This window comes from Neodiprion lecontei, chromosome 1 (assembly GCF_021901455.1).
Source record: "Neodiprion lecontei isolate iyNeoLeco1 chromosome 1, iyNeoLeco1.1, whole genome shotgun sequence".
Taxonomy (NCBI): Eukaryota; Metazoa; Arthropoda; class Insecta; order Hymenoptera; family Diprionidae; genus Neodiprion; species Neodiprion lecontei.
Window position 1 is genome coordinate 28,223,170 of NC_060260.1, and position 16,856 is coordinate 28,240,025.

Below are 16,856 nucleotides of genomic sequence, written 5' to 3' on the forward strand. Positions count from 1 at the left end.
GTTAACCCCTTTGTATTTTTGGCGAAAATTTTCGCGATTTTGAAAAGTGCTGGAATCAATTCTTTCAGGCACTATCCCGACGTAATTTTGCGAGAGAAATCGATTGGGCGCAGTCCCAATACGCTGCGATCAACGCATCGAAAGTTACAGCCAAAAAACGAAAACCTGAATTTTCGACATTTTTCAGCAGGTGCTTTTTCCTTCGTCATTTCTCTTCTGTTGATCCCACGCTCTTTTCGCTGCGTTTTCTGAGTTCCTTGGGGTCCGATCTGTCGGGAAAGAGTCATAAAAATCAATTTTGAGACGAAAAATTTTTTGGTCAAAAAAAAAGGAAGGTTAACCCCTTTGTACTTTTGGCGAAAATTTTCGCGATTTTGAAAAGTGCTGGAATCGATTCTTTCAGGCACTATTCCGACGTAATTTTGCGAAAGAAATCGATTGGGCGCAGTCCCAATACGCTGCGATCAACGCATCAAAAGTTACAGCCAAAAAACGAAAACCTGAATTTTCGACATTTTTCAGCAGGTGCTTTTTCCTTCGTCATTTCTCTTCTGTTGATCCCACGCACTTTTCGCTCCGTTTTCTGAGTTCCTGAGGGTCCAATTGGTCGGGACAGAGTCAAAAGAATCAATTCTGAGACGAAAAATTTTTTGATCAAAAAAAAAGGAAGGTTAACCCCTTTGTATTTTTGGCGAAAATTTTCGCGATTTTGAAAAGTGCTGGAATCGATTCTTTCAGGCACTATTCCGACGTAATTTTGCGAGAAAAATCGATTGGGCGCAGTCCCAATACGCTGCGATCAACGCATCGAAAGTTACAGCCAAAAAACGAAAACCTGAATTTTCGACATTTTTCAGCAGGTGCTTTTTCCTTCGTCATTTCGCTTCTGTTGATCCCACGCACTTTTCGCGGCGTTTTCTGAGTTCCTGAGGGTCCAATTGGTCGGGAAAGAGTCATAAGAATCAATTCTGAGACGAAAAATTTTTTGGTCAAAAAAAAAGGAAGGTTAACCCCTTTGTATTTTTGGCGAAAATTTTCGCGATTTTGAAAAGTGCTGGAATCAATTCTTTCAGGCACTATCCCGTCGTAATTTTGCGAGAGAAATCGATTGGGCGCAGTCCCAATACGCTGCGATCAACGCATCGAAAGTTACAGCCAAAAAACGAAAACCAGAATTTTCGACATTTTTCAGCAGGTGCTTTTTCCTCCGTCATTTCTCTTCTGTTGATCCCACGCACTTTTCGCTCCGTTTTCTGAGTTCCTGAGGGTCTAATTGGTCGGGAAAGAGTCGTAAGAATCAATTCTGAGACTAAAAATTTTTTGGTCAAAAAAAAAGGAAGGTTAACCCCTTTGTATTTTTGGCGAAAATTTTCGCGATTTTGAAAAGTGCTGGAATCAATTCTTTCAGGCACTATCCCGACGTAATTTTGCGAGAGAAATCGATTGGGCGCAGTCCCAATACGCTGCGATCAACGCATCGAAAGTTACAGCCAAAAAACGAAAACCTGAATTTTCGACATTTTTCAGCAGGTGCTTTTTCCTTCGTCATTTCTCTTCTGTTGATCCCTCGCACTTTTCGCGGCGTTTTCTGAGTTCCTGAGGGTCCAATTGGTCGGGAAAGAGTCATAAGAATCAATTCTGAGACTAAAAATTTTTTGGTCAAAAAAAAAGGAAGGTTAACCCCTTTGCATTTTTGGCGAAAATTTTGGCGAATTTGAAAAGTGCTGGAATCAATTCTTTCAGGCACTATTCCGACGTAATTTTGCGAGAGAAATCGATTGGGCGCAGTCCCAATACTCTGCGATCAACGCATCGAAAGTTACAGCCAAAAAACGAAAACCTGAATTTTCGACATTTTTCAGCAGGTGCTTTTTCCTTCGTCATTTCTCTTCTGTTGATTCCTCGCACTTTTCGCGGCGTTTTCTGAGTTCCTGAGGGACCAATTGGTCGGGAAAGAGTCATATGAATCAATTCTGAGACGAAAAATTTTTTGGTCAAAAAAAAAGGAAGGTTAACCCCTTTGTATTTTTGGCGAAAATTTTCGCGATTTTGAAAAGTGCTGGAAACAATTCTTTCAGGCACTATCCCGACGTGATTTTGCGAGAGAAATCGATCGGGCGCAGTCCCAATACGCTGCGATCGACGCATCGAAAGTTACAGCCAAAAAACGAAAACCTGAATTTTCGACATTTTTCAGCAGGTGCTTTTTCCTTCGTCATTTCTCTTCTGTTGATCCCTCGCACTTTTCGCGGCGTTTTCTGAGTTCCTGAGGGTCCAATTGGTCGGTAAAGAGTCATAAGAATCAATTCTGAGACGAAAAATTTTTTGGTCAAAAAAAAAGGAAGGTTAACCCCTTTGTATTTTTGGCGAAAATTTTCGCGATTTTGAAAAGTGCTGGAATCAATTCTTTCAGGCACTATCCCGTCGTAATTCTGCGAGAGAAATCGATTGGGCGCAGTCCCAATACGCTGCGATCAACGCATCGAAAGTTACAGCCAAAAAACGAAAACCAGAATTTTCGACATTTTTCAGCAGGTGCTTTTTCCTCCGTCATTTCTCTTCTGTTGATCCCACGCACTTTTCGCTCCGTTTTCTGAGTTCCTGAGGGTCTAATTGGTCGGGAAAGAGTCATAAGAATCAATTCTGAGACTAAAAATTTTTTGGTCAAAAAAAAAGGAAGGTTAACCCCTTTGTATTTTTGGCGAAAATTTCGCGATTTTGAAAAGTGCTGGAATCAATTCTTTCAGGCACTATCCCGACGTAATTTTGCGAGAGAAATCGATTGGGCGCAGTCCCAATACGCTGCGATCAACGCATCGAAAGTTACAGCCAAAAAACGAAAACCTGAATTTTCGACATTTTTCAGCAGGTGCTTTTTCCTTCGTCATTTCTCTTCTGTTGATCCCTCGCACTTTTCGCGGCGTTTTCTGAGTTCCTGAGGGTCCAATTGGTCGGGAAAGAGTCATAAGAATCAATTCTGAGACTAAAAATTTTTTGGTCAAAAAAAAAGGAAGGTTAACCCCTTTGTATTTTTGGGGAAAATTTTCGCGATTTTGAAAAGTGCTGGAATCAATTCTTTCAGGCACTATCCCGACGTAATTTTGCGAGAGAAATCGATTGGGCGCAGTCCCAATACGCTGCGATCAACGCATCGAAAGTTACAGCCAAAAAACGAAAACCTGAATTTTCGATATTTTTCAGCAGGTGCTTTTTCCTTCGTCATTTCTCTTCTGTTGATCCCACGCTCTTTTCGCTGCGTTTTCTGAGTTCCATGGGGTCCGATTGGTCGGGAAAGAGTCATAAAAATCAATTTTGAGACGAAAAATTTTTTGGTCAAAAAAAAAGGAAGGTTAACCCCTTTGTATTTTTGGCGAAAATTTTCGCGATTTTGAAAAGTGCTGGAATCGATTCTTTCAGGCACTATTCCGACGTAATTTTGCGAGAGAAATCGATTGGGCGCAGTCCCAATACGCTGCGATCAACGCATCGAAAGTTACAGCCAAAAAACGAAAACCTGAATTTTCGACATTTTTCAGCAGGTGCTTTTTCCTTCGTCATTTCGCTTCTGTTGATCCCACGCACTTTTCGCGGCGTTTACTGAGTTCCTGAGGGTCCAATTGGTCGGGAAAGAGTCATAAGAATCAATTCTGAGACGAAAAATTTTTTGGTCAAAAAAAAAGGAAGGTTAACCCCTTTGTATTTTTGGCGAAAATTTTCGCGATTTTGAAAAGTGCTGGAATCAATTCTTTCAGGCACTATCCCGTCGTAATTTTGCGAGAGAAATCGATTGGGCGCAGTCCCAATACGCTGCGATCAACGCATCGAAAGTTACAGCCAAAAAACGAAAACCAGAATTTTCGACATTTTTCAGCAGGTGCTTTTTCCTCCGTCATTTCTCTTCTGTTGATCCCACGCACTTTTCGCTCCGTTTTCTGAGTTCCTGAGGGTCTAATTGGTCGGGAAAGAGTCGTAAGAATCAATTCTGAGACTAAAAATTTTTTGGTCAAAAAAAAAGGAAGGTTAACCCCTTTGCATTTTTGGCGAAAATTTTGGCGAATTTGAAAAGTGCTGGAATCAATTCTTTCAGGCACTATTCCGACGTAATTTTGCGAGAGAAATCGATTGGGCGCAGTCCCAATACTCTGCGATCAACGCATCGAAAGTTACAGCCAAAAAACGAAAACCTGAATTTTTGACATTTTTCAGCAGGTGCTTTTTCCTTCGTCATTTCTCTTCTGTTGATTCCTCGCACTTTTCGCGGCGTTTTCTGAGTTCCTGAGGGTCCAATTGGTCGGGAAAGAGTCATAAGAATCAATTCTGAGACGAAAAATTTTTTGGTCAAAAAAAAAGGAAGGTTAACCCCTTTGTATTTTTGGCGAAAATTTTCGCGATTTTGGAAAGTGCTGGAAACAATTCTTTCAGGCACTATCCCGACGTGATTTTGCGAGAGAAATCGATCGGGCGCAGTCCCAATACGCTGCGATCGACGCATCGAAAGTTACAGCCAAAAAACGAAAACCTGAATTTTCGACATTTTTCAGCAGGTGCTTTTTCCTTCGTCATTTCTCTTCTGTTGATCCCACGCACTTTTCGCTCCGTTTTCTGAGTTCCTGAGGGTCTAATTGGTCGGGAAAGAGTCATAAGAATCAATTCTGAGACTAAAAATTTTTTGGTCAAAAAAAAAGGAAGGTTAACCCCTTTGTATTTTTGGCGAAAATTTTCGCGATTTTGAAAAGTGCTGGAATCAATTCTTTCAGGCACTATCCCGACGTAATTTTGCGAGAGAAATCGATTGGGCGCAGTCCCAATACGCTGCGATCAACGCATCGAAAGTTACAGCCAAAAAACGAAAACCTGAATTTTCGACATTTTTCAGCAGGTGCTTTTTCCTTCGTCATTTCTCTTCTGTTGATCCCTCGCACTTTTCGCGGCGTTTTCTGAGTTCCTGAGGGTCCAATTGGTCGGGAAAGAGTCATAAGAATCAATTCTGAGACTAAAAATTTTTTGGTCAAAAAAAAAGGAAGGTTAACCCCTTTGTATTTTTGGGGAAAATTTTCGCGATTTTGAAAAGTGCTGGAATCAATTCTTTCAGGCACTATCCCGACGTAATTTTGCGAGAGAAATCGATTGGGCGCAGTCCCAATACGCTGCGATCAACGCATCGAAAGTTACAGCCAAAAAACGAAAACCTGAATTTTCGACATTTTTCAGCAGGTGCTTTTTCCTTCGTCATTTCTCTTCTGTTGATCCCACGCTCTTTTCGCTGCGTTTTCTGAGTTCCTTGGGGTCCGATTGGTCGGGAAAGAGTCATAAAAATCAATTTTGAGACGAAAAATTTTTTGGTCAAAAAAAAAGGAAGGTTAACCCCTTTGTATTTTTGGCGAAAATTTTCGCGATTTTGAAAAGTGCTGTAATCGATTCTTTCAGGCACTATTCCGACGTAATTTTGCGAGAGAAATCGATTGGGCGCAGTCCCAATACGCTGCGATCAACGCATCAAAAGTTACAGCCAAAAAACGAAAACCTGAATTTTCGACATTTTTCAGCAGGTGCTTTTTCCTTCGTCATTTTTCTTCTGTTGATCCCTCCCACTTTTCGCGGCGTTTTCTGAGTTCCTGAGGGTGCAATTGGTCGGGAAAAAGTCATAAGAATCAATTCTGAGACGAAAAATTTTTTGGTCAAAAAAAAAGGAAGGTTAACCCCTTTGTATTTTTGGCGAAAATTTTCGCGATTTTGAAAAGTGCTGGAATCAATTCTTTCAGGCACTATTCCGACGTAATTTTGCGAGAGAAATCGAATGGGCGCAGTCCCAATACGCTGCGATCAACGCATCAAAAGTTACAGCCAAAAAACGAAAACCTGAATTTTCGACATTTTTCAGCAGGTGCTTTTTCCTTCGTCATTTCTCTTCTGTTGATCCCACGCACTTTTCGCTCCGTTTTCTGAGTTCCTGAGGGTCCAATTGGTCGGGAAGGAGTCAAAAGAATCAATTGTGAGACGAAAAATTTTTTGGTCAAAAAAAAAGGAAGGTTAACCCCTTTGTATTTTTGGCGAAAATTTTCGCGATTTTGAAAAGTGCTGGAATCGATTCTTTCAGGCACTATTCCGACGTAATTTTGCGAGAAAAATCGATTGGGCGCAGTCCCAATACGCTGCGATCAACGCATCAAAAGTTACAGCCAAAAAACGAAAACCCGAATTTTCGACATTTTTCAGCAGGTGCTTTTTCCTTCGTCATTTCTCTTCTGTTGATCCCACGTACTTTTCGCTCCGTTTTCTGAGTTCCTGAGGGTCCAATTGGTCGGGAAAGAGTCAAAAGAATCAATTCTGAGACGAAAAATTTTTTGGTCAACAAAAAAGGAAGGTTAACCCCTTTGTATTTTTGGCGAAAATTTTCGCGATTTTGAAAAGTGCTGGAATCAATTCTTTCAGGCACTATTCCGACGTAATTTTGCGAGAAAAATCGATTGGGCGCAGTCCCAATACGCTGCGATCAACGCATCGAAAGTTACAGCCAAAAAACGAAAACCTGAATTTTCGACATTTTTCAGCAGGTGCTTTTTCCTTCGTCATTTCGCTTCTGTTGATCCCACGCACTTTTCGCTCCGTTTTCTGAGTTCCTGAGGGTCTAATTGGTCGGGAAAGAGTCATAAGAATCAATTCTGAGACTAAAAATTTTTTGGTCAAAAAAAAAGGAAGGTTAACCCCTTTGTATTTTTGGCGAAAATTTTCGCGATTTTGAAAAGTGCTGGAATCAATTCTTTCAGGCACTATCCCGACGTAATTTTGCGAGAGAAATCGATTGGGCGCAGTCCCAATACGCTGCGATCAACGCATCGAAAGTTACAGCCAAAAAACGAAAACCTGAATTTTCGACATTTTTCAGCAGGTGCTTTTTCCTTCGTCATTTCTCTTCTGTTGATCCCACGCTCTTTTCGCTGCGTTTTCTGAGTTCCTTGGGGTCCGATCTGTCGGGAAAGAGTCATAAAAATCAATTTTGAGACGAAAAATTTTTTGGTCAAAAAAAAAGGAAGGTTAACCCCTTTGTACTTTTGGCGAAAATTTTCGCGATTTTGAAAAGTGCTGGAATCGATTCTTTCAGGCACTATTCCGACGTAATTTTGCGAAAGAAATCGATTGGGCGCAGTCCCAATACGCTGCGATCAACGCATCAAAAGTTACAGCCAAAAAACGAAAACCTGAATTTTCGACATTTTTCAGCAGGTGCTTTTTCCTTCGTCATTTCTCTTCTGTTGATCCCACGCACTTTTCGCTCCGTTTTCTGAGTTCCTGAGGGTCCAATTGGTCGGGACAGAGTCAAAAGAATCAATTCTGAGACGAAAAATTTTTTGATCAAAAAAAAAGGAAGGTTAACCCCTTTGTATTTTTGGCGAAAATTTTCGCGATTTTGAAAAGTGCTGGAATCGATTCTTTCAGGCACTATTCCGACGTAATTTTGCGAGAAAAATCGATTGGGCGCAGTCCCAATACGCTGCGATCAACGCATCGAAAGTTACAGCCAAAAAACGAAAACCTGAATTTTCGACATTTCTAGCAGGTGCTTTTTCCTTCGTCATTTCGCTTCTGTTGATCCCACGCACTTTTCGCGGCGTTTTCTGAGTTCCTGAGGGTCCAATTGGTCGGGAAAGAGTCATAAGAATCAATTCTGAGACGAAAAATTTTTTGGTCAAAAAAAAAGGAAGGTTAACCCCTTTGTATTTTTGGCGAAAATTTTCGCGATTTTGAAAAGTGCTGGAATCAATTCTTTCAGGCACTATCCCGTCGTAATTTTGCGAGAGAAATCGATTGGGCGCAGTCCCAATACGCTGCGATCAACGCATCGAAAGTTACAGCCAAAAAACGAAAACCAGAATTTTCGACATTTTTCAGCAGGTGCTTTTTCCTCCGTCATTTCTCTTCTGTTGATCCCACGCACTTTTCGCTCCGTTTTCTGAGTTCCTGAGGGTCTAATTGGTCGGGAAAGAGTCGTAAGAATCAATTCTGAGACTAAAAATTTTTTGGTCAAAAAAAAAGGAAGGTTAACCCCTTTGTATTTTTGGCGAAAATTTTCGCGATTTTGAAAAGTGCTGGAATCAATTCTTTCAGGCACTATCCCGACGTAATTTTGCGAGAGAAATCGATTGGGCGCAGTCCCAATACGCTGCGATCAACGCATCGAAAGTTACAGCCAAAAAACGAAAACCTGAATTTTCGACATTTTTCAGCAGGTGCTTTTTCCTTCGTCATTTCTCTTCTGTTGATCCCTCGCACTTTTCGCGGCGTTTTCTGAGTTCCTGAGGGTCCAATTGGTCGGGAAAGAGTCATAAGAATCAATTCTGAGACTAAAAATTTTTTGGTCAAAAAAAAAGGAAGGTTAACCCCTTTGCATTTTTGGCGAAAATTTTGGCGAATTTGAAAAGTGCTGGAATCAATTCTTTCAGGCACTATTCCGACGTAATTTTGCGAGAGAAATCGATTGGGCGCAGTCCCAATACTCTGCGATCAACGCATCGAAAGTTACAGCCAAAAAACGAAAACCTGAATTTTCGACATTTTTCAGCAGGTGCTTTTTCCTTCGTCATTTCTCTTCTGTTGATTCCTCGCACTTTTCGCGGCGTTTTCTGAGTTCCTGAGGGACCAATTGGTCGGGAAAGAGTCATATGAATCAATTCTGAGACGAAAAATTTTTTGGTCAAAAAAAAAGGAAGGTTAACCCCTTTGTATTTTTGGCGAAAATTTTCGCGATTTTGAAAAGTGCTGGAAACAATTCTTTCAGGCACTATCCCGACGTGATTTTGCGAGAGAAATCGATCGGGCGCAGTCCCAATACGCTGCGATCGACGCATCGAAAGTTACAGCCAAAAAACGAAAACCTGAATTTTCGACATTTTTCAGCAGGTGCTTTTTCCTTCGTCATTTCTCTTCTGTTGATCCCTCGCACTTTTCGCGGCGTTTTCTGAGTTCCTGAGGGTCCAATTGGTCGGTAAAGAGTCATAAGAATCAATTCTGAGACGAAAAATTTTTTGGTCAAAAAAAAAGGAAGGTTAACCCCTTTGTATTTTTGGCGAAAATTTTCGCGATTTTGAAAAGTGCTGGAATCAATTCTTTCAGGCACTATTCCGACGTAATTTTGCGAGAGAAATCGATTGGGCGCAGTCCCAATACGCTGCGATCAACGCATCAAAAGTTACAGCCAAAAAACGAAAACCTGAATTTTCGACATTTTTCAGCAGGTGCTTTTTCCTTCGTCATTTCTCTTCTGTTGATCCCACGCACTTTTCGCTCCGTTTTCTGAGTTCCTGAGGGTCCAATTGGTCGGGAAGGAGTCAAAAGAATCAATTCTGAGACGAAAAATTTTTTGGTCAAAAAAAAAGGAAGGTTAACCCCTTTGTATTTTTGGCGAAAATTTTCGCGATTTTGAAAAGTGCTGGAATCGATTCTTTCAGGCACTATTCCGACGTAATTTTGCGAGAAAAATCGATTGGGCGCAGTCCCAATACGCTGCGATCAACGCATCAAAAGTTACAGCCAAAAAACGAAAACCTGAATTTTCGACATTTTTCAGCAGGTGCTTTTTCCTTCGTCATTTCTCTTCTGTTGATCCCACGTACTTTTCGCTCCGTTTTCTGAGTTCCTGAGGGTCCAATTGGTCGGGAAAGAGTCAAAAGAATCAATTCTGGGACGAAAAATTTTTTGGTCAAAAAAAAAGGAAGGTTAACCCCTTTGTATTTTTGGCGAAAATTTTCGCGATTTTGAAAAGTGCTGGAATCAATTCTTTCAGGCACTATTCCGACGTAATTTTGCGAGAAAAATCGATTGGGCGCAGTCCCAATACGCTGCGATCAACGCATCGAAAGTTACAGCCAAAAAACGAAAACCTGAATTTTCGACATTTTTCAGCAGGTGCTTTTTCCTTCGTCATTTCTCTTCTGTTGATCCCTCGCACTTTTCGCGGCGTTTTCTGAGTTCCTGAGGGTCCAATTGGTCGGGAAAGAGTCATAAGAATCAATTCTGAGACGAAAAATTTTTTGGTCAAAAAAAAAGGAAGGTTAACCCCTTTGTATTTTTGGCGAAAATTTTCGCGATTTTGAAAAGTGCTGGAAACAATTCTTTCAGGCACTATCCCGACGTGATTTTGCGAGAGAAATCGATCGGGCGCAGTCCCAATACGCTGCGATCGACGCATCGAAAGTTACAGCCAAAAAACGAAAACCTGAATTTTCGACATTTTTCAGCAGGTGCTTTTTCCTTCGTCATTTCTCTTCTGTTGATCCCTCGCACTTTTCGCGGCGTTTTCTGAGTTCCTGAGGGTCCAATTGGTCGGGAAAGAGTCACAAGAATCAATTCTGAGACGAAAAATTTTTTGGTCAAAAAAAAAGGAAGGTTAACCCCTTTGTATTTTTATAGAAAATTTTCGCGATTTTCAAAAGAGCTGGAATCAATTCTTTCAGGCACTATTCCGACGTAATTTTGCGAGAGAAATCGATTGGGCGCAGTCCCAATACGCTGCGATCAACGCATCAAAAGTGACAGCCAAAAAACGAAAACCTGAATTTTCGGCATTTTTCAGCAGATGCTTCTTCCTTCGTCATTTCTCTTCTGTTGATCCCACGCTCTTTTCGCTGCGTTTCCTGAGTTTCTTGGGGTCCGATTGGTCGGGAAAGAGTCATACAAATCAATTTTGAGACGAAAAATTTTTTGGTCAAAAAAAAAGGAAGGTTAACCCCTTTGTATTTTTGGCGAAAATTTTCGCGATTCTGAAAAGTGCTGGAATCAATTCTCTCAGGCACTATTCCGACGTAGCTTTGCGAGAGAAATCGATTGGGCGCAGTCCCAATACGCTGCGATCAACGCATCAAAAGTTACAGCCAAAAAACGAAAACCTGAATTTTCGACATTTTTCAGCAGGTGCTTTTTCCTTCGTCATTTCTCTTCTGTTGATCCCACGCTCTTTTCGCTGCGTTTTCTGAGTTCCTTGGGGTCCGATTGGTCGGGAAAGAGTCATAAAAATCAATTTTGAGACGAAAAATTTTTTGGTCAAAAAAAAAGGAAGGTTAACCCCTTTGTATTTTTGGCGAAAATTTTCGCGATTTTGAAAAGTGCTGGAATCGATTCTTTCAGGCACTATTCCGACGTAATTTTGCGAGAGAAATCGATTGGGCGCAGTCCCAATACGCTGCGATCAACGCATCAAAAGTTACAGCCAAAAAACGAAAACCTGAATTTTCGACATTTTTCAGCAGGTGCTTTTTCCTTCGTCATTTTTCTTCTGTTGATCCCACGCACTTTTCGCTCCGTTTTCTGAGTTCCTGAGGGTCCAATTGGTCGGGAAAGAGTCAAAAGAATCAATTCTGAGACGAAAAATTTTTTGGTCAAAAAAAAAGGAAGGTTAACCCCTTTGTATTTTTGGCGAAAATTTTCGCGATTTTGAAAAGTGCTGGAATCGATTCTTTCAGGCACTATTCCGACGTAATTTTGCGAGAAAAATCGATTGGGCGCAGTCCCAATACGCTGCGATCAACGCATCGAAAGTTACAGCCAAAAAACGAAAACCTGAATTTTCGACATTTTTCAGCAGGTGCTTTTTCCTTCGTCATTTCGCTTCTGTTGATCCCACGCACTTTTCGCTCCGTTTCCTGAGTTCCTGAGGGTCTAATTGGTCGGGAAAGAGTCATAAGAATCAATTCTGAGACTAAAAATTTTTTGGTCAAAAAAAAAGGAAGGTTAACCCCTTTGTATTTTTGGCGAAAATTTTCGCGATTTTGAAAAGTGCTGGAATTAATTCTTTCAGGCACTATCCCGACGTAATTTTGCGAGAGAAATCGATTGGGCGCAGTCCCAATACGCTGCGATCAACGCATCGAAAGTTACAGCCAAAAAACGAAAACCAGTATTTTCGACATTTTTCAGCAGGTGCTTTTTCCTTCGTCATTTCTCTTCTGTTGATCCCACGCACTTTTCGCTCCGTTTTCTGAGTTCCTGAGGGTCTAATTGGTCGGGAAAGAGTCATAAGAATCAATTCTGAGACTAAAAATTTTTTGGTCAAAAAAAAAGGAAGGTTAACCCCTTTGTATTTTTGGCGAAAATTTTCGCGATTTTGAAAAGTGCTGGAATCAATTCTTTCAGGCACTATCCCGACGTAATTTTGCGAGAGAAATCGATTGGGCGCAGTCCCAATACGCTGCGATCAACGCATCGAAAGTTACAGCCAAAAAACGAAAACCTGAATTTTCGACATTTTTCAGCAGGTGCTTTTTCCTTCGTCATTTCTCTTCTGTTGATCCCACGCACTTTTCGCTCCGTTTTCTGAGTTCCTGAGGGTCTAATTGGTCGGGAAAGAGTCTTAAGAATCAATTCTGAGACTAAAAATTTTTTGGTCAAAAAAAAAGGAAGGTTAACCCCTATGTATTTTTGGCGAAAATTTTCGCGATTTTGAAAAGTGCTGGAATCAATTCTTTCAGGCACTATCCCGACGTAATTTTGCGAGAGAAATCGATTGGGCGCAGTCCCAATACGCTGCGATCAACGGATCGAAAGTTACAGCCAAAAAACGAAAACCTGAGTTTTCGACATTTTTCAGCAGGTGCTTTTTCCTTCGTCATTTCTCTTCTGTTGATCCCACGCACTTTTCGCTGCGTTTTCTGAGTTCCTGAGGGTCCAATTGGTCGGGAAAGAGTCATAAAAATCAATTCTGAGACGAAAAATTTTTTGGTCAAAAAAAAAGGAAGGTTAACCCCTTTGTATTTTTGGCGAAAATTTTCGCGATTTTGAAAAGTGCTGGAATCAATTCTTTCAGGCACTATTCCGACGTAATTTTGCGAGAGAAATCGATTGGGCGCAGTCCCAATACGCTGCGATCAACGCATCGATAGTTACAGCCAAAAAACGAAAACCTGAATTTTCGACATTTTTCAGCAGGTGCTTTTTCCTTCGTCATTTCTCTTCTGTTGATCCCTCGCACTTTTCGCGATGTTTTCTGAGTTCCTGAGGGTCCAATTGGTCTGGAAAGAGTCATAAGAATCAATTCTGAGACGAAAAATTTTTTGGTCAAAAAAAAGGAAGGTTAACCCCTTTGTATTTTTGGCGAAAATTTTCGCGATTTTGAAAAGTGCTGGAATCAATTCTTTCAGGCACTATCCCGACGTAATTTTGCGAGAGAAATCGATTGGGCGCAGTCCCAATACGCTGCGATCAACGCATCGAAAGTTACAGCCAAAAAACGAAAACCTGAATTTTCGACATTTTTCAGCAGGCGCTTTTTCCTTCGTCATTTCTCTTCTGTTGATCCCTCGCACTTTTCGCGGCGTTTTCTGAGTTCCTGAGGGTCCAATTGGTCGGGAAAGAGTCATAAGAATCAATTCTGAGACGAAAAATTTTTTGGTCAAAAAAAAAGGAAGGTTAACCCCTTTGTATTTTTGGCGAAAATTTTCGCGATTTTGAAAAGTGCTGGAATCAATTCTTTCAGGCACTATCCCGACGTAATTTTGCGAGAGAAATCGATTGGGCGCAGTCCCAATACGCTGCGATCAACGCATCGAAAGTTACAGCCAAAAAACGAAAACCTGAATTTTCGACATTTTTCAGCAGGTGCTTTTTCCTTCGTCATTTCTCTTCTGTTGATCCTTCGCACTTTTCGCGGCGTTTTCTGAGTTCCTGAGGGTCCAATTGGTCGGGAAAGAGTCATAAGAATCAATTCTGAGACTAAAAATTTTTTGGTCAAAAAAAAAGGAAGGTTAACCCCTTTGTATTTTTGGCGAAAATTTTCGCGATTTTGAAAAGTGCTGGAATCAATTCTTTCAGGCACTATCCCGACGTAATTTTGCGAGAGAAATCGATTGGGCGCAGTCCCAATACGCTGCGATCAACGCATCGAAAGTTACAGCCAAAAAACGAAAACCTGAATTTTCGACATTTTTCAGCAGGTGCTTTTTCCTTCGTCATTTCTCTTCTGTTGATCCCACGCACTTTTCGCTCCGTTTTCTGAGTTCCTGAGGGTCTAATTGGTCGGGAAAGAGTCTTAAGAATCAATTCTGAGACTAAAAATTTTTTGGTCAAAAAAAAAGGAAGGTTAACCCCTATGTATTTTTGGCGAAAATTTTCGCGATTTTGAAAAGTGCTGGAATCAATTCTTTCAGGCACTATCCCGACGTAATTTTGCGAGAGAAATCGATTGGGCGCAGTCCCAATACGCTGCGATCAACGGATCGAAAGTTACAGCCAAAAAACGAAAACCTGAGTTTTCGACATTTTTCAGCAGGTGCTTTTTCCTTCGTCATTTCTCTTCTGTTGATCCCACGCACTTTTCGCTGCGTTTTCTGAGTTCCTGAGGGTCCAATTGGTCGGGAAAGAGTCATAAAAATCAATTCTGAGACGAAAAATTTTTTGGTCAAAAAAAAAGGAAGGTTAACCCCTTTGTATTTTTGGCGAAAATTTTCGCGATTTTGAAAAGTGCTGGAATCAATTCTTTCAGGCACTATTCCGACGTAATTTTGCGAGAGAAATCGATTGGGCGCAGTCCCAATACGCTGCGATCAACGCATCGATAGTTACAGCCAAAAAACGAAAACCTGAATTTTCGACATTTTTCAGCAGGTGCTTTTTCCTTCGTCATTTCTCTTCTGTTGATCCCTCGCACTTTTCGCGATGTTTTCTGAGTTCCTGAGGGTCCAATTGGTCTGGAAAGAGTCATAAGAATCAATTCTGAGACGAAAAATTTTTTGGTCAAAAAAAAGGAAGGTTAACCCCTTTGTATTTTTGGCGAAAATTTTCGCGATTTTGAAAAGTGCTGGAATCAATTCTTTCAGGCACTATCCCGACGTAATTTTGCGAGAGAAATCGATTGGGCGCAGTCCCAATACGCTGCGATCAACGCATCGAAAGTTACAGCCAAAAAACGAAAACCTGAATTTTCGACATTTTTCAGCAGGTGCTTTTTCCTTCGTCATTTCGCTTCTGTTGATCCCTCGCACTTTTCGCGGCGTTTTCTGAGTTCCTGAGGGTCCAATTGGTCGGGAAAGAGTCATAAGAATCAATTCTGAGACGAAAAATTTTTTGGTCAAAAAAAAAGGAAGGTTAACCCCTTTGTATTTTTGGCGAAAATTTTCGCGATTTTGAAAAGTGCTGGAATCAATTCTTTCAGGCACTATCCCGACGTAATTTTGCGAGAGAAATCGATTGGGCGCAGTCCCAATACGCTGCGATCAACGCATCGAAAGTTACAGCCAAAAAACGAAAACCTGAATTTTCGACATTTTTCAGCAGGTGCTTTTTCCTTCGTCATTTCTCTTCTGTTGATCCTTCGCACTTTTCGCGGCGTTTTCTGAGTTCCTGAGGGTCCAATTGGTCGGGAAAGAGTCATAAGAATCAATTCTGAGACTAAAAATTTTTTGGTCAAAAAAAAAGGAAGGTTAACCCCTTTGTATTTTTGGCGAAAATTTTCGCGATTTTGAAAAGTGCTGGAATCAATTCTTTCAGGCACTATCCCGACGTAATTTTGCGAGAGAAATCGATTGGGCGCAGTCCCAATACGCTGCGATCAACGCATCGAAAGTTACAGCCAAAAAACGAAAACCTGAATTTTCGACATTTTTCAGCAGGTGCTTTTTCCTTCGTCATTTCTCTTCCGTTGATCCCACGCACTTTTCGCTCCGTTTTCTGAGTTCCTGAGGGTCTAATTGGTCGGGAAAGAGTCATAAGAATCAATTCTGAGACTAAAAATTTGCTGGTCAAAAAAAAAGGAAGGTTAACCCCTTTGTATTTTTGGCGAAAATTTTCGCGATTTTGAAAAGTGCTGGAATCAATTCTTTCAGGCACTATTCCGACGTAATTTTGCGAGAGAAATCGATTGGGCGCAGTCCCAATACGCTGCGATCAACGCATCGATAGTTACAGCCAAAAAACGAAAACCTGAATTTTCGACATTTTTCAGCAGGTGCTTTTTCCTTCGTCATTTCTCTTCTGTTGATCCCTCGCACTTTTCGCGATGTTTTCTGAGTTCCTGAGGGTCCAATTGGTCTGGAAAGAGTCATAAGAATCAATTCTGAGACGAAAAATTTTTTGGTCAAAAAAAAGGAAGGTTAACCCCTTTGTATTTTTGGCGAAAATTTTCGCGATTTTGAAAAGTGCTGGAATTTATTCTTTCAGGCACTATCCCGACGTAATTTTGCGAGAGAAATCGATTGGGCGCAGTCCCAATACGCTGCGATCAACGCATCGAAAGTTACAGCCAAAAAACGAAAACCTGAATTTTCGACATTTTTCAGCAGGTGCTTTTTCCTTCGTCATTTCTCTTCTGTTGATCCCTCGCACTTTTCGCGGCGTTTTCTGAGTTCCTGAGGGTCCAATTGGTCGGGAAAGAGTCATAAGAATCAATTCTGAGACGAAAAATTTTTTGGTCAAAAAAAAAGGAAGGTTAACCCCTTTGTATTTTTGGCGAAAATTTTCGCGATTTTGAAAAGTGCTGGAATCAATTCTTTCAGGCACTATCCCGACGTAATTTTGCGAGAGAAATCGATTGGGCGCAGTCCCAATACGCTGCGATCAACGCATCGAAAGTTACAGCCAAAAAACGAAAACCTGAATTTTCGACATTTTTCAGCAGGTGCTTTTTCCTTCGTCATTTCTCTTCTGTTGATCCTTCGCACTTTTCGCGGCGTTTTCTGAGTTCCTGAGGGTCCAATTGGTCGGGAAAGAGTCATAAGAATCAATTCTGAGACTAAAAATTTTTTGGTCAAAAAAAAAGGAAGGTTAACCCCTTTGTATTTTTGGCGAAAATTTTCGCGATTTTGAAAAGTGCTGGAATCAATTCTTTCAGGCACTATCCCGACGTAATTTTGCGAGAGAAATCGATTGGGCGC